The sequence below is a fragment of the Pseudopodoces humilis genome, chromosome 1 (assembly GCF_049639895.1).
Source record: "Pseudopodoces humilis isolate 2021_Gansu_Grassland_sample_001 chromosome 1, ASM4963989v1, whole genome shotgun sequence".
Taxonomy (NCBI): domain Eukaryota; kingdom Metazoa; phylum Chordata; class Aves; order Passeriformes; family Paridae; genus Pseudopodoces; species Pseudopodoces humilis.
In genome coordinates this window covers 82,566,928-82,588,501 of record NC_142200.1, presented here as the reverse complement: position 1 = coordinate 82,588,501, position 21,574 = coordinate 82,566,928, and the positions used below count along the sequence as shown (strand labels likewise).

Below are 21,574 nucleotides of genomic sequence, written 5' to 3'. Positions count from 1 at the left end.
TACATTCCCCAGTGGCATCAATCCAGGCACAGCTTCTCCCGTGTCAGGTTGGTGATGAAAGATACTCTCCTCTGCCACCTCCTTCTCCTCCTCCCCAGGACTGACTCTTTGAAAACTGTGGCTGGCTTTCAAAAGCTGGCTGTTAAAACGCTTGCTGCTAAAAGAGATAATAGTGCGCCTGTCCATGAAAGCCAACCATCCTGGGTGAGCTCATGAGAAGAATCTGATCTAACCTGCCTGTCTGAGCAGTATTTATAAGCACTGCTACCCAAGGATTAGGCAGCTCAGTTGCACTGATGTAGTCAGTAAAAGCAGCTGTTTATATTTAAAACTTTCTGATGCAGCAAGGTTTTATAAAAAAGTCACAAGGCCACACTTTTTTCTTTGTTTTTTTTTTTTTCTTTTTACTTTTTTTTTTTTTTTTTTTTTGTTGGACAAGGCCTCCAGAGGAACAAGCAGTACTTCAGAACCCTGCTGCCTCCATTTATTTAAACATTTCAGGATCTTGCTGTCATGTCCCCACCCCCCCATCCCAAACCTTAGCAAATAACAAGTTTTATTTTTAACACTGTAAAGGAAACCAGGATGCAAATTCCCAGAGTTGCACCTACGGTGGGCATGTGGAGCTGATTTTCACCAGCTGATGAGCTTTAACTGCCAGTGCCCTGCTGACTGTAGGACTGGGGTTTTCAATCAGGTCTGGCCAAAACATAGCTGGTTTATCCCTCTCAAGTTGTGAGCCACTCGAACAGCAGCCCCTGGGCTATGGGATTCAGCTGACTTGTTTAGACAGAGAGGCTGGAGAATGATGGGAAGCAGCTGAGGAATAAAGGTTTTCCTGCTGAACCCTAAAGGTGGGATTGCTGGGGTTTTCCTGCTTACTCTCTTCCTGATGGTTCTACTGGTCCTCCTCCTGCTTCGGGCTCCTTCAGGTAGGTGTCCTGAGCTCCTTCTATATGGGGTTTTGGTATGTGGCTTTTATCTTGAGGCAGAGAAGCTTCCAGTGCTGCTCATGGATCTTGGTTGCATACCCTTTGTGCCCAGGGTCCTTCCCACCCCCTTCTGAACATCAAAGGGGCTCCCATGCCCAGCTGCTCTTGAAGGAGCTTTCCTCCTCTCTGGGGAGGTCTGTGATACCCCGGCAATGGTGGGGGTTTTTTTCAGCTGTTATTTGTTGTTAAAGCATACTAATCCTCTGATTCCATCTAAGAAGGATTGGAAACCCTGTGTTTTATGTTTCTCAACAGTCAGCATTTTCACTCAATGAGACTGAATGATACAGGACGTTTACTTAGGCCTGAGGGTGTGTGATACTAGAATAAAGTTAATAAAATAAAAGCGTTATTAATATTGTACTTAGCTTTAAGTATTTATTTTTTCTGGCTGTTCCCTCAACCAGCTAGCTTTTTGGAGTAGTTCATTATCTGCTGCTACTGGGCCTGGGATATTCTGTTACCTCTTCCTCTGATTTTAAAGGTGATTTCTAGAGAAACTATTCTGGTTGCTGTATTCCTTCATGGAAAAACTTTCTTTTCCTCCTGTCTGCTTGCCTCTTGGTGCCTGACACTTACCCTGGGACCTGGCTCTGTAAGGACTTGTATTGCTTCTGTGCTCCCCCACCCCCGCTTCAGGTTACTGAATTTACGTTTCTATTGTACAAGTAATTACCTCATTCCTGGCTCCGGGCTGTATTGCCTTTGCTTAGGAAAACACTTGTGCTGTGATTCTAACATTTCTCGTGCTATATCACTTATAACAGTGCAGAAGCCTTTGAGGGTTTATAATTGATAGCTCACCACAAGTTGTGCTTACAGCCTAAATGTATAAACATGACCAAAGGGTGATCTGAGGACGTGCTTCCTGATATGGTGGATGCTTGGCTCCCAGTTTGTTGGGTTTTTGGGACTCCCAGCCCAAGGAGCTGCAGAAGAGATGCTGGAATTCCCATAGCCAATGAAGGGTGAATCCCATACCTGTTGCTCTCCCCATTTTGGCAGCATGTTGCTGCTTTTGCAGCCGTTTTTCTACATCAGTATCTGTGGCAGATGCAAACCAAAGAAACAAGGGACCTCCACTGCCTGGCTGGTGGCCTTCAAGAGAGGTTTCTGCAGCCCTGGTGTGTTCAGGGCCCAGTGCTTCCCTGCCAGGACAATGATGTTTTGCCATCATCAAGGAGAGGCCATGGGCTCTTCCGAGCAAGAAGGAGCTTGCTGTGCTTGCCAACCCTATTTCTCCATGAGCTTTATGCACAGATGGGTGTGAGGATGCACATCCAGCCGTGTACTTCCCTCTCTTCCATGCCCCCAAAGGTGTCTGCAGCACTTGCCTAATAGTCCTATGGATGGATAAAGAGATTCTGATGCTGAGCCTTGCCCTTCCCCGTAAAGCCAGCCTTTTCAGAGTTCATGTTATGATCTTTAAAAAGGTAGCTTGGAAAAGCACTTTTAAATGGAAGGGAAGGCCAAAGAGGAAATGTTTTGCTGAAAAGTAATTTCTATCTAAAAAAATAGGTCTTTGCCTAGTTTCTGTATTAAAATTTTTATCAGAGCAAACTACTTTTGCAGGGAAGTTCCTTCGCAGAAATGTTACTGGTTCAGTACAGGAGTCAGTCTCAAGAGAGGGTAATTGTTTGCTGATCCATATTTGAAAAAACAAGTCTCCAGTTAATTTTCTTTTTCCTGAAAAAATACCCTCTGTCACTTGAGGGTGTCTGGCAAATTTCAGGCTCACAGTTCCACAGAGGAAAGCTGTGCTAGAGCTAAATTCAGGCTTTCTATTGGAAAGCAAAGTGTGACTTGTCCTTTTTCTACTGCATCTTTAGAATGGATGTAAATCCAGGGACTTCATTGTCAATATGGGTCTGAAGGACTCATTTATTACATCCCCATACATATGTTTGCTTTTCTCAAGTAGGGATGATCTGAATTTGCAGCCAGGGCTTGATTCATAGATAATAAAGCAGCTCTGAAATTCTTGATGTAGCCCTTCTAAAAATAATTCACAGGATTAAAAATCTCTGTCAGGAAGCCAACTAAATGGTAAAATTAATAATCTCTGCCAGGGCCCTAGGCATGGGTTGTCACCTTACAAACAGTTGGGATTTGTGGACCTTTAAGAGCAAACATCTATAATACAGCTCATGGATCAGTAACACTGTGGTGCAATTTAGTGACACTTTAGAAGAGGGGTGGAGAGGGAAGTCAATCCAAATATCTTCTTACTTGAAAAAAAGAACACTGAGAGCAAACTCTTTTATCAGCCCTGAGGTTTTAAGCTGACTGTGTTAAAACAGCAGAGCAGTAGGTTTTTTATAACAATTATGAGATAATACTTTCCTTTGTGAGGGTAATCCTCTTTTAATGTTTCTAATTTATAATTAAGCTAATTTCCATTAGAAGTTATATCACCCTCCTGCCCCATAATCTACCAATGCATTTATGGTGAAAAAGGCTGAAAATGAGCTGCCAGCTCCTTATGGCTGAACAGATATGTGCATACCTCCAGCATGGAAACAGGCCCATCAGCAATGGGCAACTCCTTTGTCACTACCAATTAAAAGGATTCAAGAGCTGTGAGACATCACAGACTCCTCGTGAGATGAGGTCACAGTGTGGCGTGGGCTGCAAAAATGGGCCCGAGGGTAGTGGTGACCCTGGTGCTCTGCTGTGAGGATTAAGCCTGGGCAGGTGGGTGACAACCCAAGCAGGGTTTCGCTGCTCATTTGCTCTGGTCCAGGGCAGGCACCCGGGATGCTTGGGGTGGCTGAAAGGCTCCGTGCTACACGGCATCCTGGGCTGGAGAGGGGCAGCCAGAGAGTCCTGACCAGGGACATCCCAGTGGGCACCCAGCTGGAGGGATGCTGAGGGAGGGGGGACTGCAGCACAAGGCCATCTTCTGGCTGCTGCCACCCTGCATCGGCACCGGGGAGAACCCAGATTTGGAAGGGTGCAGAGATCAAGTACAAACCCTCTTTCCCTTAAATAAAAAATGTCTGGACAAACCAGCTTAAAATCAGGTCTAGGTTCATAAGAAAAATGAAAATTGGAAAATGGATTCAAAGCTTTCCGTATTTCTTCATTCCTGGTATTAATAAAAGAAATGGAACTCACAGGTTTTTTGGTAGTGTGTTCTGGGGGGAATATTTCCCAGAAAAGCTACAAGGATCTGAAAGAAGTTTTTGCTTTTAGTTTTTCCTCTGTTTGATCATCTTAGCATGAGGTCTACAGCTGAGGATACTGTGTAGTTCTGGTCCTTTTGGCTTTTGGTCCTTGTTTTTTGTTTGCTTTGGTGTTTGCTTGATTGTTTTGTGTTTATTTCTTTTCTGGGAAAACAGTTTTAATAAAGGGACAAATTTATTACAATACTTCAAGTCTACAAATCATGACTGAGTTGTAATACCTCATCTTGATAGAAAAATGAAGACATGAAGGGTTTTGGAGCTGGACTTGACTCCCCTCTGCACTATTTTCTCTCTTTTCCTCTCCCTCTCTTCCCTTCCGGAACCACTGATGCATCTCTAATAGGAAAAACGCAAAGTGTGCAAGTTGTCTTGGCACTGTGGCTCTACATCTTGTCATGTTGCACTATTATGTTGACTCTTCTGCACAGGGATAGTGCATGAAAAAATCCCAGAAGCACTGTTCTGGTTCAGGCAACTACAATTCCGTTTTTTGTTGGCTCTGGGAAGAGAGATTGTGCAGAGACAAACATCTTGGAGCTAATCAGCTGGTTTGACTTAAAGGGAGCTGCGTGGAGGAAAGCCAGTGGCACATTGCAGATCTAACTGTGCTCAGACTCAGTTATTCTTTCTTTTGTTTGCTTCTTTGGAAGCAGAAAGGAAAAAGAAAGATGTGCAGAATTTTGCTTCCAGAAACTGGGTGTATTGAGTTGTTCATAATTATCTTATAAAATAGGAGGGGATGAAATAAGGAAACTTGACCCAATTATTTTCAAGGCTTCTGAGTGATTAATTTAATTATTTTGGTATTTTGTGGTTTTGTCCACTGAAGTATGAAGTCCTTTAGCTATATGTCTGTCCAAGTGCTTTTAGGTTAGGTTATTTATAGAGCTCCACTATTGTGGTAGATGTGCCTTTCACAATCCGTAGTTCAACACATTGCTCTGAACTGACATTGGTGATGAACCCGCTCTTTACACAAAGGGAACCAAGACAAAGCACATGCATTTGTTGAACTCTGAATGAGGCTATTCCTCATTTAAGAAGGTTTGTTTCAGTATGTTTTATTATCATGTTTAATCTATTTGCCCAAGTCTTGAAGATCCTCAGCACAATGATTCAGAACCATTAAGCCCTGTCCCAGATGAGGCAGTCAATGCTCTGCTGTTTACAGCTCTCCCCAGCCTCATACCCACGTACATCCTGTAACAAAGCCCTAGCACAGTCTAAGGAATGGGACACAGCTTTCCGGAAGAAAGAAGTCCTTGGCCGAAGCAGATAAAAAGGCTCAGCAAGGAAGCAAAACCTTTGATCCCTCATTTTTTTCTTGGTTACAAAATGGTTCAAAACAGACCTAAGGGTAATTGGATTGGAGCAGCAACTTCCTAACTTCTCATTGGCTCAGGTTTTTGTAGGAGAGCTTTATGAAGACAAGGGTGCTCTCTCTGTTTGACCTAACAAGAGCAGCAGCAAATCACCAGCCTGCTAATTTTCTGTTTCGTTCACATGATGTGTGCCTGCTGAAAATGCTACCTTAGGTCAAAATAAAACTCAATAGGAAAGCCATGTGACTGTGAAGGGAGAGAAAGGGCATGCTGAGCAATGCAGTAGCATATTAAAGAACACCTGTTAGGCTTGATTGCAGAAGTTAAATGCAGTATCTTCTTCAGCAGGTTTGGATCAGGCTTTTATGAAAAGCATTCAGGCTCATTTTATAGCAGCTTTATGTGTAAGAGATCTGTGGTTTGACTGTCGCAATGGAGGGATGCCTCAAGGGGCTTACACAAGTCACATGGGCATGAGCAGCTGTCTGGTCACACTCTGTTAGAGCAGGAGCCTGGGATGATCCTCTCTGGGGGTCATTGCTTCAGCAGTTCTGATACCACAGTGATTAGGTTCCCTTAGACATTTGTATGGTCACAATTGTTCCAAGCCTTGATGTTCACACACTTTGAAAGTTTGTACGTAATCAGTCAGCCCTCCTCTATCTATAAGCCACACAGAAAAGGCCTCTGAAGCTCTTATCTCTATAAAGAGGAGGCATTTGGGTTCAGGCATGTTAATGCTATCTCAGTGGACATCTCCAGTCTTCCAGAGATCCTCAGAAGTGAACCCTTCCCCTCAGTAGCACTGGAAAGTTCTGGATTGTGGCTCAGCACCCCATGCTGCACCCCTGGAGATCTCCTGTACCAGTGAGCATGGTCTGGATCCAGACAGACCTGTGAAGCTGCTGAGCATAGGCTGACCCTGGGTATGGGGGGATCTTGCTGTGCTGGTGGTAGGAGGGTGCCAAGGAAGAACTCATTTGTGTCTTCCAGGTTGGCTGGCTGGCTTGGGCTCCCTGCTACACAAAAGTGGGGCATCTTCTCCTGTAGCTGAGCTGCTTTGGAACCAGTCTTTATTGTGTTACTGTGTCGGGACAGAGAAGTCTCCCGAGGTTTGAGCTGAGTTCATAGAGACAATTTTAACCTGCAGTCTTGTTAGTCTGCAACTAAAATAAGCAACCCTTGTATAGCTTAAAGTTGCCTGTTGAAAATTTATTCCTTATCCCAGAATGATAGAATGGTATGGATTGGAGAGGACCTTAAATATCATCTACTTCCACCTTCCTGCCATGGGCAGGGACAAAGCCATGTCCAACCAGGCTTTGACCACCTCCAGGGGTGGGGCATCCACATGCCTGTGTTTTAATATTGGTGTCAGTGTGTCCACATGAACATGCACTGCATTTCTGTACTGCTTGTTTGGCAGTACCTAAAGTAGGAGAGTCCTCATCCCTGTACTTTGCCTATAATAGAGATGGGGTAGATGGTCAGGTTATTTTTCTCTTTCAGTGAGGATAAGACGGGATCCTTAGCTGAGGTCTCTGTGGCTCTGCTAGGGTGACATCAAGACATCAGCCTAGAAGTACATGGTGCTTTTGCTGGGCAGAGAGAGGTCCTTGGCCCAGGGACATTCATGATGCACATCTGGCCTGTTCTTGCTTCATAAAAGGGAAATTTTCCACATACCAGATCTGCTAGCTATTACTCTGAAATATTTAATACTCTAAAAAGTAAAGTTTATCCCTTTAGAGATGGCCATAAAACATATATTTGGGACGTTGAGGTGATGCTGTGGTTGGCCTGCAGTATGACAGTGGATTATAACCTCATGTCAGCAAAGCATTTTCAAACTCTCCAAGGAGAGCACCTTAGATTTGTAATTCATAGAATTTAGGGCCAGAAGGGACTATTAGATCATCCAGCCTGACCTGTATAATGCAGGTCATAGCATTTTTCTGAGTAATTTCTGCTTCAGTCCTGAAGCTTCTGTTTGAGCTACAGTGCACCTTATAAAGGAACATGTACTTTCAATTAAATGAAGCCAGAAATTAAGATTTTTAAAAATTATTATTATTCAGTGGTAGTTTGATCTAGCAGATAATTATTCTCAGTAGTTAGTGATTATATAGTTAATTGTATCTTCTTAACCAAGCTTCCAGCCGTTAGATCTTCTTACATTTTTGTCTCATAAAAAGGCATTTAGTATTAGAAATATCTTTTTACAGTCAAAGTTTTCACTATGAATTACAAAATCCTAAAGTTCAGGATCTCAATCATCTCAACTGGATATAATGCAAAGAAGAGAACGTCTGTGATCCTTGGATCACATTTTTTTTACTGTACATTCTATATGCCAACAGAATGGACTTGGTATTTGTGAAAATTAACAAAGCAAATCCCTTTTAATACATTACAAACAGTGCTCAAAGCCTGTATTTTAGTCAGGCAGAGGAATTGTCTCCTGCCTTGGAAAAAACCTCAGCTGAAATAAAAATTTATGTTAGAGCAATGCAAAGCATTTCATCAGACTTCAGACACAATTGAACTTAGCCTTGGGCCAGAGGCTGAGTTCATGAACCACAGCTCATGCTGGCAAAAATTCAGCTGTGAGAATTGCTGCTTCTCCTTCTCCCATGACAACTTGCACCTTTTACCACCCTCCTCAGAGCCACACACAGAGGGAGGACATGGAGGGAGAGAAAAGCAGGGGGGGAAGCAGCTTACATCTCCTGTCACACCTCATTTTTGCTGGGGGAGGATTTGGTTGCCCTTCTCTATTTTTCCCTCAGTGGGAGGGAATGCAGGATGGCATGAGAATGTCTGAGATATTCGTGATTCAGAGTGCCTTATATTGTCCTTGAAGGAGTTTCTGGGTTGTTGAGTACTAAGCCTGCCCAGAGGAAAAATAAATAAGGGGAAAAACCTCCCATCTCATCTGATAATGTTTGGAGGAGTGGAATACTTTTATTACAGCCAGGCACCTCCACCAGAAGCTCTCTGCTGGTAAAGTGTTCCTAATGCAGGGGCAGATTATAATAATCCCCTTAACAAAATACATAATGACTTCAAAATTGTTATTGCAACCAAAATCTTCAGTTTCTAAATCATAAAATGGAGCTTCTTGCTGCAGCTAAGCTGAAAATGTTAAGTGTGGGCCACAGTTCAAGAGAATCTCTGTTGAGGTGGTTGGTATATCTGGTTAGTCACTACGGTAAGAAGTCAACTGTGAAGAAAAGATACGTGATTAGGAAGTTTGGGATTTTTTTTTTAATACAAAAAGAAAATTTGGAAATAATAAAGGATGCCCACAGATGCCATAATATCTAATAGTTATGCAATAGATGCTGCATAACTACTTCAATCATAGAATGATAAGGGGTTTGAAAGGATGTTAAAGATCATCTATTCCCAATGCCCCTGCCATAGGCAGGGAAACCTCCCACTAAACCAGGTTGCTCAAGGCTTTATCCAGCCTGGCTTTGAACACTGCCAGGGTTGAGGTGTCCACAGCCTCCCCGGGTAACCTCTTCCAGTGTCTCACCACTGCCACAGTAAAGATTTTCTTCTTAATATCCAACCTAAATTTCCCCTCCTTCAATTTGTGCCCATTACTCCTTGTCCTGTCACTACAGTTCATGGTTCTGGCTGCCCTGTAGGCTCCCTTCAGGTACTTCAAAGTTGCTATGAGGTCTCCATGCAACCTTGTCTCCTCCAAGTTGAACAGCCCCCAGCTTTCTCAGCTTGTCTTTAGAGGGAAGGTGCTCCAGTCCTCTCATCAGCTTTGTGTTTCTCCTCTGGACTAGCTCCAACAGTTCTGTGTCCTTTTTATGCTGGGGACCCCAGAGCTGGATGCAGCACTCCAGGTGGAGTCTCACATGAGAAAAGTAGAGGGGGAGAATCACCTCCTTTGACCTGCTGGCCATGTCCCTTTTTAAGAATAGAGGATATATCTCCCGTTCTCCAATCTTCAGGGACTTCACCTGACGACCGTGATTTTTCAAAAATGACAGATGGTGTTTTAGTGACTTCATCTCTCAGGTGCCTCAGGACCTGCAGAGTAATCTCATCAGGTCCCATGGACTTATGCACACTCATGTTTAGGTTTCCTCCAATAGATGGTTACAGATATTCTTCCCAGCTTTCTGTCTTTGTATTTTATTTTCCAAATTTTTCAGCTATGCCTGTACTGAAGAAACATGCTTTGATGCAGTGGTGTGTAATGCAGTAAGAAGGTGCTCAGGAGTGTTTTGCTTGGTTAGCACCAATACTTGCCCAGCCACATCAAGGGTTTCCACAAACAAGACACCATTGTGTCTTCAATCTCCATGTCCTACTGTTCCAGTGCCATGGGACCAAGGAGGGTAGCAAGACATCTGTAAAAGCACCCCCTTTACTCAGCATCTGTCAGTCCTAGAGTGGAGAAGAGCCTTGATGGCTCTTTTGGAAGTTGCCATCATTCTCTCAGCTGGAGCTTTGTTAACAGGCTAGTCCCCGTATGCAGCTCTTTTTTCTAGTTCTAGCTTAGTCTCTGCTGACTGGCACATAGCCCCTCAGAAATAAAGATGGAAAAAATTGGACAGAAAAGAAGGTCCATGCAGGTGATATTGGAATTCATAGGTGTGGTGCAAGGTAGAAAGGAAAGTTAACAGGAAGTTTGGTTGTAAAACTTGCGTCAGTGAAGAAACACCGTAAAGGAGATATGCCTTTCTTATTGGCTATTTGTTCCTGCTCTCTTCTTTGTTTTGACACAAAAGAGGATGTACCTAGAGATTAGGGTGCTGATCTGGCTGAAAATAAGTATGAGAACCAGCAAACTGCTACACTGTTGGTTGCAAGCTGAGAACAACCTGTGCAGAGCTTGCTATAGAGGTGCAAAATCTGGTGTCAGGTGTCCCTCAGCCATGTTTCTTTTCCTGATGACTGCCTGTGGGAAAGCAAGGCAAGGTACTGTGTCCATAAATGTTTTGATAAACCAGACTGGTCCCTTGCCAAGCCAACTGATTTTATTTGGTTTTATGTCCGCATTTCTTTTAGAGCCAGTTTCTTTTGTATGTCCAATGATACCGCAGTGCTACTACCTGTTTTGGTGACTCTTCCCTGCATTGATGGCATGTTGGCAGCTGATTGATGGCCTTAAACTGCTGTTAAAATACCCAATGTCCAAGTGCCTGCAGGACTGTAGGAGATGTTTTACCGCAGTGTGCTGGACTGTATGCCATTGATCACATTGGGATGGCTCACCCAAGAGAGTAGTCACTGCTCTGATCTGAATGCTTCACAGTATTCCCTTATCCTACTTGTAACAAGTTCTTTGCAATGAAGAAGCCTGAGTAGCACTTGCAGAAGGGTGTTTTATGTGGATATTTGTTTTCTATAAGTATATAAAGAGATATCCATCTAGATGTGTAATAAACACCCCATAAAGCAGCTTAACTCTACATGGAGATTTGCAGCTGTGTTTACGTAGCCTGACACTGCAATATCCATACATCATCCCTTCCTCTAGGAAGTCTTGCTTCTCTTTTATCTCTTCTTGCCTTTTAAAGACTCTGAGAATTTACTTTGCTCCCACATGACCAAAGCTTGCCATGACCTCACTGCATCTGCTTCTTAGCAGATATTGTAGAAACACAACAGTATAATAGTCTTATGCTAACTTGGAAGAGGTGGACTTGAACTTGAGCACCACTGGTGGGAATGTGACATGAATTAATGAACATCTAGGTCAGATTTAGACCTCGTTATCCTCATGCCAGCAGATTGTGAATCTCATGCTCTTCTTGGCTGGAACCATGCTCATATGAGACAATTCACATGCACTTACACAAATCTCTCCAAAGATGCTAACAAATTAGCAAAAGGGTTGCTCCTTTTGTGCTTTGCTGGTGTCACTTGTTGTCAAGAAATGAGTTCTGCAAAATTCATCTGTGGAAAGCAATGCCTCATCTCTACAAGCAGCTTGGCACTCCAGGCACTGAGCTCGGACTTTTCAAATGAATCCCCATCTTCTGATTTGATTTGCTGGGGTTTTTTGAATTTGCTTCACAAGCTTGCCTAGGCAGAGCTGCCTTTTTGCTCAGTCCCATTCTCTTGCATGATGCCTAAGCAGGGATTAATTTGTTCCTCTGTTATAAATCTTGCAGGACAAATGGAGCCTGTCACCATCCATGTTCCTAGGAATAACCAACATCATTAAAGTACATAAGCTTGTATGTATGCACAAATTCACACAGAAACACAAATACACATTTCCCTAATACTGGAAATTTCCTGTAGGTGGTGGGAAACTCCACAGTTTACATTTACTCCTCATTATTGCAAGTTACATTGTGGTAGCAGTATGTAGAAGTCCAATCCCACATCTTCTACACATGGCGACTAAAACTGTTCCTCTCCAAAGCACTGGTGTGGAGTTACCACTGCAGGGTGTTGTGGAAGGTCATGCTTCTTCTCCTTTGCTCATCCTGCCTGTTTCCCTGGCTGAGGATGGATGGCAGGAGCCCCAGGAGAGGCTGCTGCACTGTAGCCCTGGTTGTTCCTTCTGGCAGCTGGTCTCCAGTGTGGTGGCAATTGTCTGGATATCTCAGCATGTGGATCCTGGGGAGGGCCATGTGAGCCACAGATGAGGCTAAAGCTCTGCCTGGTTTGGGCAGGGGTGATTTCCAGCAGATCTAAGTGGAGTATGAGAACAGACTCTTTACTCTTCTTCCCAGTCATGACCTCCTGAGCTGTAAAACCCCATGTCATTCACACCCTGTGGCTCCTTGGGCTGAATGATTAAAAAGCAATTGAGCTTGGTGTGCCTGATTTTTGTACCCTTTGTATTGCACATGCAAACTTGATATCCAGACCTGAGACTTTGAGTGAGTGGGATAGAAAAGCCATGTTTATTTGCCAGCAATTCTATGGTGTGGAGATACTCTGTATCTAGAGATCACAAGATATTTTACAAGTGTTATTAATCTCATTTTCACAGACAGAGATGCTGCAGTGAAGGGTGGATAAGATGACTTTGCAAAGCTGTCTAGGAGGAGGGGGCTGTTTGCTGAGATTTAAATCCAAGGAAAAGTTATATAGATTGAAAACATAAACTTGCATTAGCCTAATGTAAATAGCTCTTCCATACGTGTGATCTACTCATCCGGTGTTCTCGCTTGCATCTATCACGTTGTTAGTGCCCAGAAATGTTTGTAGAAAAGTTCAGAAAAAAACGGTGCTGTCCTCCTTGCCCAGGCCTGGGATGTTTCTTTCATTCCCCAGAACTGCTCATCAGTCTCCAGGAATTTAACCATGATTCCACTTCCTGTTCAGGAAATGCCTTGTCAAAAATGGTTGTCCATCAAAGAGATTTATATCTCAGTACAGTTCATAGGAATCCACTCTCAAATTGCTTTGTTCCAGATGCTCATACTTGGTGTTCGTGTTTCTAAAACCGATAAACTTGTATCTCATGGTAGTTCCTAGGGTGCCCTGCAGACAAGGGTGAGGATTTCTGGGTTGGCCCCAAAGCAGCATCACGAAAAGGGAGCACATTGGAGAAGCAGCTTCCACCATAGCCTTTGTAGGCTGTCCTTGCTGGCACCATGGGCTTGCCTTTGCAATGGGGAAGTTCTTAACAGTGATATTTTGCAGTGTGGGCAGAATGCCTCAGTTGTTTAGAGTACGGAATTTATGGCTGCTCTCAAATCTCTGCATGACTGTCTCTCAGAGTATGCATGCTCCTGAGGTTTCAGAGCCTTGCTCTTTCTTGCTGAGGCATCATAGGATGGTTGCCCCCACTTTCTCCACAAAGCATCCTCGGAAAGGACTGGATGGACGAGGATTTTCCATCCTTGGAAAAAAACTGGACAACATATAAGTCACAGAAAATATTGCAGAAAATTTCCACCAAGAATTTCCAGCAAAATTCTTCTGTGCTTCCTCTCTAACTATAGAGCAAATTTATAGAATCTTTAAAGAATAGTTTGGGTTGGAAGGGACCTTAAAGATCACCAAGGTCCAACCCCCTTGCCATGAGCAGGGGCACCTTTCCCTACATGCCCTTGTCAAAAGTCCTTCTGTGGCTTTCTTGTAGGTCTCCTTTAGGTACTAGAAGGTGCTATAAGGTCTCCCTGGAACCTTTTCTTCCCCTGGTTGAGAAACCCCCATTCTCTCAGCCTTTCTGCGTAGGAGGGGTGCTCCATCCCTCTGCTCATCTTCATGTTCCTCCTCCAGACTTTGTGGAATTGATCCTCCTTCTTATATTGCAGGCGCCAGAGCTGGACTCGGTACTCCAGGTGAGTTCTCACAACAGCAGAGTAGAGGGGAAGAGTCACCTCCCTTGACCTGCTGGTCATGCTATTGCCAACATAGGATAAATTTTCAAGTGCATGGATTTTTTTTTTTTTGGAAGTTTTTAAATGGTTTTCCAGCCCTTGTTTTAAACCAGATACTGTTGTCACCATTTACCTATGCAGCAGACAGGACTGTGTAATGAAATACTTACATATACCTTTGTGGTACTTTCTGTAGTAGCAAGGGGCTGTTTTCTGTGCATTGACTGGACAGAGACTCTCTCTTCACCCTGTTTTGGTGTCCTCTCCCTGACCTTCTGCCACCTGCTCAGCAGACCTGTGTGACTTCCCTGCCACTCCAGTGCGCGCTGCAGCAACCTGCCAGCTAATCGGCCTGAATTTGCTCACACTGCTGGGACCTGACTTGCAGATTCCAGTCACCTTTAGTTGAGGAATGACAGCCTGGCAGCCTTCCAGGCTGCCTGCTGGATCTGGGCCAGCTATATATTGTGAAACTTTTGCTCCTCTTGGACTTTGCAGTAATTTTGATCCCCCTGGGGGATTTGCCTAGTACCAGGTTGAGAAATCCAATAAAAAGCCCTGGGAATTTGCTCTGTGCTCAGCAACACATAGTTGCTACTGACTCAAATCCTGTTCCTTTTACAGCAATATAAGGGGACTGTAAAACCAATAAAAGGCACTTTTACCTGTGACTGCAAATATTTTGGTGAATGGGAAAAAAAAGCTGCATGTGCTGGGAATTGAGATAAGATTTGATGCTCAGTCTGAACAGTTAGAAGACATGTAGAAGAGCTATAATTTTACTCTTTACTTCACTTTTGGACCAAGACCAAGACTGAGCTTATTCTTATCCTGTGCATTGCTGAGACTCCTTTCCTTGAATACATTAAAATTAGCCAAACAAGCTGAGTTTCTCTGTTGTCCAGATGAGTCTCCCGCTGCTGCACCCTGTGCAAACAGTACTGTCCCCATAAAATGGGACCATGCTGCACACTCCATGCCTACCCAAATGGTTTGAGAGGGGCTCTTCACGGAATAATCCCCAAGGAAATGGGTGCCTGTGCTTTAGATGCCTGCCAGTTAAATAAGGGCCATGCAGCAGGTTACAACCAGTGTTGTTTCCTTTGCAGAAGACAAAAACATCCACCTCAGCATAGCTCCTCCGACAGGATGAGCAAGGGTGTGAGCTGTTCCTCAGCATGAGAACTGCTGCTGAGGAACAGAACTCTGATCACCCTGCACACAAGTTACCTTGCTCATATATAATTTAATGTGGAATGTGGGAAATCGGTTTGAGAGCGAGGTAAAATGCAAACCTCTGAAGACAGCAGGTCAGCTGGAAAATACCTTTCTCCTACGTCCCCCAATGGCCATGTAAAGAGGTGACCCACAGCCAGGAAGGCTGATGGCCTAACAATTCCACAGCACTAACTTTTGCTTTTGCAAATGCGCACTAGGGTGGAAGTGAGGATTTGCTCAATTCTCACAGCTCTCTCTGTTCAGTCCCTGTAGCCAACAGCCAGCCATTTTGGGGGACTGAGGGAGGATGTGTGGTCAGTCTCCTGCTTGACAGAGATCAAAGATCCGTGCTACGGGCCAAGCCAAGCCACAGAGTTGCCACAAACCTGCCCTGAGCTGGTGCCTGCAAACATGATCCTCAGCTGCAGCTCTGGGAAGCACCAAGCTGGAAATTTTTTAGGGTCTCCATGGACATCTCAGTCACACTCAGGTATCACAGTGTTTGGGAAATAGTTATTTTGTTGGTATGTTTTAGTACAGCTATGCTCCTGGTGTTTCCTTGGAAGCTGCTTCCAGGGAAGAGGATTGACACACCTTTGCTCTTTCTCTTCTTGAACTGTAGCTGTGGGGTCTCCTAAGGGGTATCATCTAATAGGAAGGGAGCTGGGAATCACTGTAGTGCTATCCTCCTTGAGTGTGCCTTGACATGGTCTTGGACCTTCTTAAATGAAAGGTATCAATTACCCATTCCATTAGCCTTGATAATGTTTTATTAGTCATCGTGGTGATTATCTGTAATTGCCACTGTTAATAGTGTGCTATGATTGGCAGGGTTCAGCTTACACATGATTTCTGCCTTGGGTGGGGGAGGTAATGGCTGTTCAGTTTGTCACTGCTGTCCTCTGTAATAGTGTGTCTCATGTCAACTAAAGCCACAGCTTAGGAAAAAGTGGTAGTACTTAGGATGCTGGACTAAATTTGCCTTTCCAATTAAAGTCTAACGTCCCCCAAACCCGCTCCAGGCTATGAAGGACTTCTAGAAGTATCTAGGACCCCCAAGGAAGACACTGCATTTTTTAACTGTGCTTTGAAGAATTGAATTTTGTTCAAGAAGATGCCCATCTCTAACTGAATTAATGGTGAGCTGGATTAACACCTAAGTATCAGAAAACTTGCCTCACCTGCATGGGACAGCAGTTGCTTCCTTGGTTTGACATTTTAAAGAAGCAGCCCCAATGTCACCCTAAACCCTAATTTCTATTTCAGAAAGCCTAGGCAAAGAAAGAGGTAGGCAGCTGTACAAGAGAAGGACTGGCTATTTATCACTATACACCATATTAAAAATCCTTCCCCAAAAGAGGGTTCCATGGATTTTGTTTCCTGGCAGAAAAGAGTGTACCCTATTGCCCGCCCCTGTCCCCCCCAAACACTATGGGAATATAAAGAATTATTTATCAGAGGAGGTTTCTGGATCAAAGCCCTGCTGCAGCCTGAGCTCAGTGAGCTTCATGTTTAGATCTTGATTCCCACCCTTGCATTTCTCTGCTTGGCTTAACCTGCTCCTTCAAAACTGCTGAGTAAATTGTATGAATGCAGAAGCACTTTATTACGTGCCTTTGCAGTCCATATTCTCAGTCCACCTTAGATTCTGTGTATAAAATACAAATTGAGGACTTAGACCTACAGTGGCATAGCATGTATGATGCCCCTGTACGAAACAGCCTTTCATAAAGTCTGATGGGCACTTTTGCTGTCTGTAAACCATCACAATTTTCAAAGCTCTGCTCTCCAGGTTTCCTACCCAGGTCGTTGGAACACGGCAACCCTGTTTGGTTACCAGTCAGAAGTGGATGACCTGCTTGTTTATGGGGTTGAGGAAGACCCAGCAGCCTGATGATTAATGGAGTCCTGGGAGCAGCTCCTTTAAAGCCACTTTAAACTAGCTTTTGTTTTCTGCCTGAGCTGGCCCAAAGAACTGGGAACAGTTTGGGCTGGTTGTACTTAGCCTGGTGCATCCTGACAGTAATATGCTATATCCTGTCCTGCTGGGCACTGGAGGCAATGCAAAGCCAGTCTCTCAGGAAACAGCCTGGTGCAGCCGTGATGCAAACAGCACAATACACATTAGCTCTGAGCAAGCAACACTGGCTGAAAAGAGCTTTTTAAAAAAAATCTTCTTCCAGTATTTATAGTATGGCCATGACTTACTGCAAATGATGAAAATGTAAAGGAGTTGAATTCAACATGTTTGTATTTGCCAATCTTTTTGCATGGTTGTTTCTAACTAATCTGGGGGTTGTTCGGTGAAATTTAGCTTCTTTTTTTCTTTTCTACCCACCAGTTTTGCTTTCAGGACTTAGGACAAAAAGGAAAATTTAAAAATATTTTCCTTTATAGTGTTGGGTTTGAGGAAAGAACCACAAGCATTAGTGGTATTTTTTTCTTTAATGTATGTTTGTGTATGCATTTATTGTTTGTATAATATGTGTCTTGATTATAATATGTATGTTGAACCAAGTTTGTCCCTCTGGTGCCTCTTTCATCCTGTTTAGTCAAACTTGTTTTTTTTTTTTTCTGGATTATTCTTGTGGTTATTTAAGTGTGAGTGGTCTGATATTTGAAAAATATTAGTCCTTTAGCTGGACACAAATACCACAATTTTACATAGTCATGGGTATTTCTGCATGAATGGGCTCAGTCTAAGACACTTAAAAGAGGTTTGAGCAATTTAAGGAAGTGATGAGAATTGTCCCTCTGTTATTTAAAGATGGGTTGGATCAGATGCTGGGGAACTAATGAATCCCTTGTGCTCACATCTCAAAACCCCTGGCTTTCCATAAGTGACATGTGGTTGTCCCTAACAACAGCCAGATAAAATCTGAGTTAATGGTGTAAGAGGCAATTTAGCTTACAGTTATGTGCATTTTATTTAGATAATTGTAGGAGCTGCAATATGCTCACTAAGAAATGTGGAGACAGCTTACATTTACAGGCTCATATGTTCATGTAAAGAAAAAACTGGGGATATGGTGTTTAATTTCCTGAGAAACAAGCACATGAGTCAGAAGCTGAACACCAGCACAGCTCATGAAGGGTTTCAAAAGGGAAAACAAATGTCCCAAGGTACAAATATTCTGGTGGGTTTTTTTTAAGTGGAGCTTTTACTTAAGCTTCTCTTCATATCCTAGTTACTTCACTCAACAACACCAAAGTGGATTTTAAGATTATACTCTTTTATGAAAACAACTAGCTTAATTTTACTCCTGATGTCTTTGATGTATAAAGCACCAGACTTTTAGGTGATAGTTCTCCCTTAGGGTAACAGAAGTGTGCAAGAGCTTTAAAGGCCTTTAACCAAAGCCAGTGTGGGGAATCCCTGCATCACCAAAGTGTTTTGCTAGCACAGAATGTCTACATAGAACACCTTACCCCAGTCTACCTGAAGGAGAAGTTTCTCAGAATCATCAGAAAAAGAAAACCCTTGTCCTGCTGACCTATCTGGGGGATTTTTTCCCATATGCTGGCTTCACAGAAAGCAGTGCAGTTGGGATGCTGGTTCTCCCTGGAGTGGTGCTGGTGCTGGCAGCCCATGAGCACTTCCATGGATACCACCCTACAAGTGCTCCTCTCTGCAGCCATCCCTCCCCTCCCTGCCCTCCTCCCTGCAACCTCACCACTGCTGCTGCCTTGTCGCTAGAGGACATGAAGCATGAAGCAAGGGTTTGACTCACTCAGCAGTCAGAGATTTATTTCATGAGGCAAAAGCCTTTATTTTGGGGTTTTCAACCCTTTTTGTAAGGTGTTCTGATACAGGTTAAGCTGATTGGTACAAGGAACAACACTTCCCTCATCCCATTGGTGGGACAAGAGAAAAACACCCTCAGAACATCCGTGTCTTTGTTTTGGGAAACCAAACCTTGTTTTTCACAACAGTCCTTGAGAGAGGAAAAGGTCCCCAAAAGACTTTCCCTTGGGAACAGATCAGCCCCTGAGAGCTTGAAACTCTCTCAGGTTCAGAAAATCATGTCCACACTGCCTCCCCTCTCTGAGGTACCACTGTTGTTGGTGAGGCACATGAGGTGATGACAGTATCACTCGTGACTTTCAGGCTCTTGGATTTTGGGCTGGAGGTGAATTCTTGCTGTCAGTGTCACACATTGCCAGTGTACGAAGGAATGGGGGCATGTGGGCAGCCCTTCTGGCACAGCTCTGTGGGTTCCCTTCCCTGCCACAAAGAGAAAGGCATATTTATTCTCATAGGTTACTCCCAGAAAACCATAATGTTGGTATTGAAAATACCATTTATCTCCACAAAACCTGAAATGGCCGCTATTACATACTTTGCCTGCCATAAAATGCTGTTCACCTCCATTTATCAAGGTTTATAAGTCAATGATACTGTTGTTGGCTGTTGCTGGTGCTTTGCTCCTCTGTTGTGTGACTTGTGTAAAGGCAGCTACATGGCCTGGGAGGCAGATGCAAAGGACAGGTCCATGCAACCCAAAATCATGTGCATCCATGTGACTCGGGGTGATGCCTAAGCCTGGACACGTTTTAGTATGATATGTATCATGCCTTTGCTTATATGTGTGTTTTATTCTTTGAGGCTTCTGTGGAAAAGGGCCATGAGCTGGACCATCACACCGGTTTTGGGACAGCTGATATACCCCATGGTGTCCATTGGGTCTGGGAATGTGTTTATTCCCAGCATGAGGCAGGGACCAGACAGACAGGGACTGTGGGGTTGGGAGAGGAGGAAGGAACAGTTCTTTACCCCACTAGTAACTTCACAGCCATGTGTGTGGCAAGCTTTTGATCCTTAGTGGTGTCTCCATTGATTTTCTGATGTATGAGTGAGCCAGTATCATAAACGTGTTTTTTCTGTTTATTTTTTTTATTTGGTTGCTTTTTTTCCCCACCCCAAAAGAACATGTATAGGACATTCCTTTCTCACTAAACAGGCAGAAGGGACAGTAAGGTCTATCTTCTTTTAGTAGAGTCTAGGCTAGACAAAAACACTTTGTATATTTTCTTGACTGTATTCCCAAGACCCTGAGATTATAATAATTATAATAATAATTATAATAATAATAGTAATAACAGTAATAATAATAGTCTCAGATGTGGTCTATTATAGGATACCATGTCATTCACTATCAGACTCATCCAAATGCTGGTCAGATGAAGCCCCTCCTTGAGATGCAGTTTATTAGAAACATTTCACAATTCAAATGCCAGTTTAGCACAGAGCAAGGTTTTCCTCTGTCTCTTGAGCCTTTCACTTCAATCAAAACACCCTAGGAGCAGAGGTGGGGCCTGGCTGTGTGCTGCTGGTGGGTCCCTGCAGAGTGCTCCAGCTGCCTGGGGCAGGGGAATTTTTCCCCTCACCCTGCCTGACTCCGTGCCACTGACCCCAAAACAGAGAGAGAGAACAGCCTCAAAAGTCAAGCCTCCTCACCCAGCTGATGGAGTCTCACATTTTTTTGTTCCCCTTGGAGGGATGACCCTAGCCATCACACCTGCCTTTCTGCACCTCTTTGTACAGGGTGGACTGTTACCTGATGACTACAGCAGTCAGTCCAGGTGACCCCAGTCTCACAGGGCTTCTCTGGGGCTAGTTTCTGCACACTGGTGCTGGTTCACCCACAGAGTTTGGGTTGGATGCTGGTGGCTCCCAGTCACCTTTGCACTGCCTGGCCCAAAGTGATGCCTCCTGCACTGCAGAACCCGAGGTGATGCCTCTGCCTGCAGATCATCCAGATCATCACAAGCTAAAGCCCACTGGCTTCACCAACAGCATAACTGAGTCATTGGCAGCCAATTTAAAAAAGAAACAGCAACAAAATAAAATAGGCATGAGGCTTCTGTGCCAGCTGAGGCCAGAGAGCTAATTAGAGTAGCTTCCTCAAGGAGCTTCTTCAATGAGCTCTGCAGAGACATCAGTCATGGTACTTCATGTCTACAGCCAAATCTTCCTCTGGGCTTCCCTGGCTCTGCCTCAATTCACCTTAATATGGGCTGGCATAAATGAGAAGAGAATTTGGCCTTTGCTGTCAATTGCATTTTTTATCTACGAAGTATCTTAAGGCCACTAATGAGCTCACACTAAGGCCTGTGAGGGAAGTGAGGTGTTATCACACTATCTTTTTAGGGGAGCCAAAGAGGCTAAAAGAATTGCTCAAGGCCAAAGACTATCAATGCCTGACTATGTATGAGTTCTGAGCCTCCTAAAGCTTTGTCCCAATGGCAGGGTCTCAGTTCATTTTCGTAGTGTCTTTACCCACAAATTTTGCATGAATGAAAGCACCTGGGTTCTTCAACATCCTTTACTTCCACTCCAAATGCAGCCTGATGCTTCCTGTAACATCCTCCTTAACTGCAAGCAAGAGCTTGAAACTTGCCCATGATCAAAGGCTGCATTTCGACAGCTCAGGTGCAATTAAATGTGAGTATCAAGTAGGGTGCCTGCAGTTTATTATTAAATCTATGCTGAAGTGCTGGCAAAACACTAGAGCCACAGCACTTCCTTGCAGATCAAG

The 21,574-nt window shown here is 43.9% G+C and overlaps 1 long non-coding RNA gene across 3 annotated transcripts; it reads left to right on the top strand.

The window, feature by feature from the left end:
• Positions 1 to 821: 821 nt before the first annotated feature.
• Positions 822 to 17,382, top strand: LOC148185139 (uncharacterized). Of its 3 annotated transcripts, none has more exons than XR_015773750.1 (4): positions 822 to 932; positions 15,300 to 15,525; positions 16,058 to 16,174; positions 16,828 to 17,382. It is a non-coding gene; the product is annotated as an uncharacterized LOC148185139 (long non-coding RNA). The 3 variants fall into 3 exon arrangements; XR_015773751.1 differs by adding an exon at positions 13,752 to 13,778 and having other exon boundaries at positions 896 to 932; positions 16,058 to 17,382; XR_015773749.1 differs by having other exon boundaries at positions 16,058 to 17,382.
• The last annotated feature ends 4,192 nt before the right edge of the window (positions 17,383 to 21,574 follow it).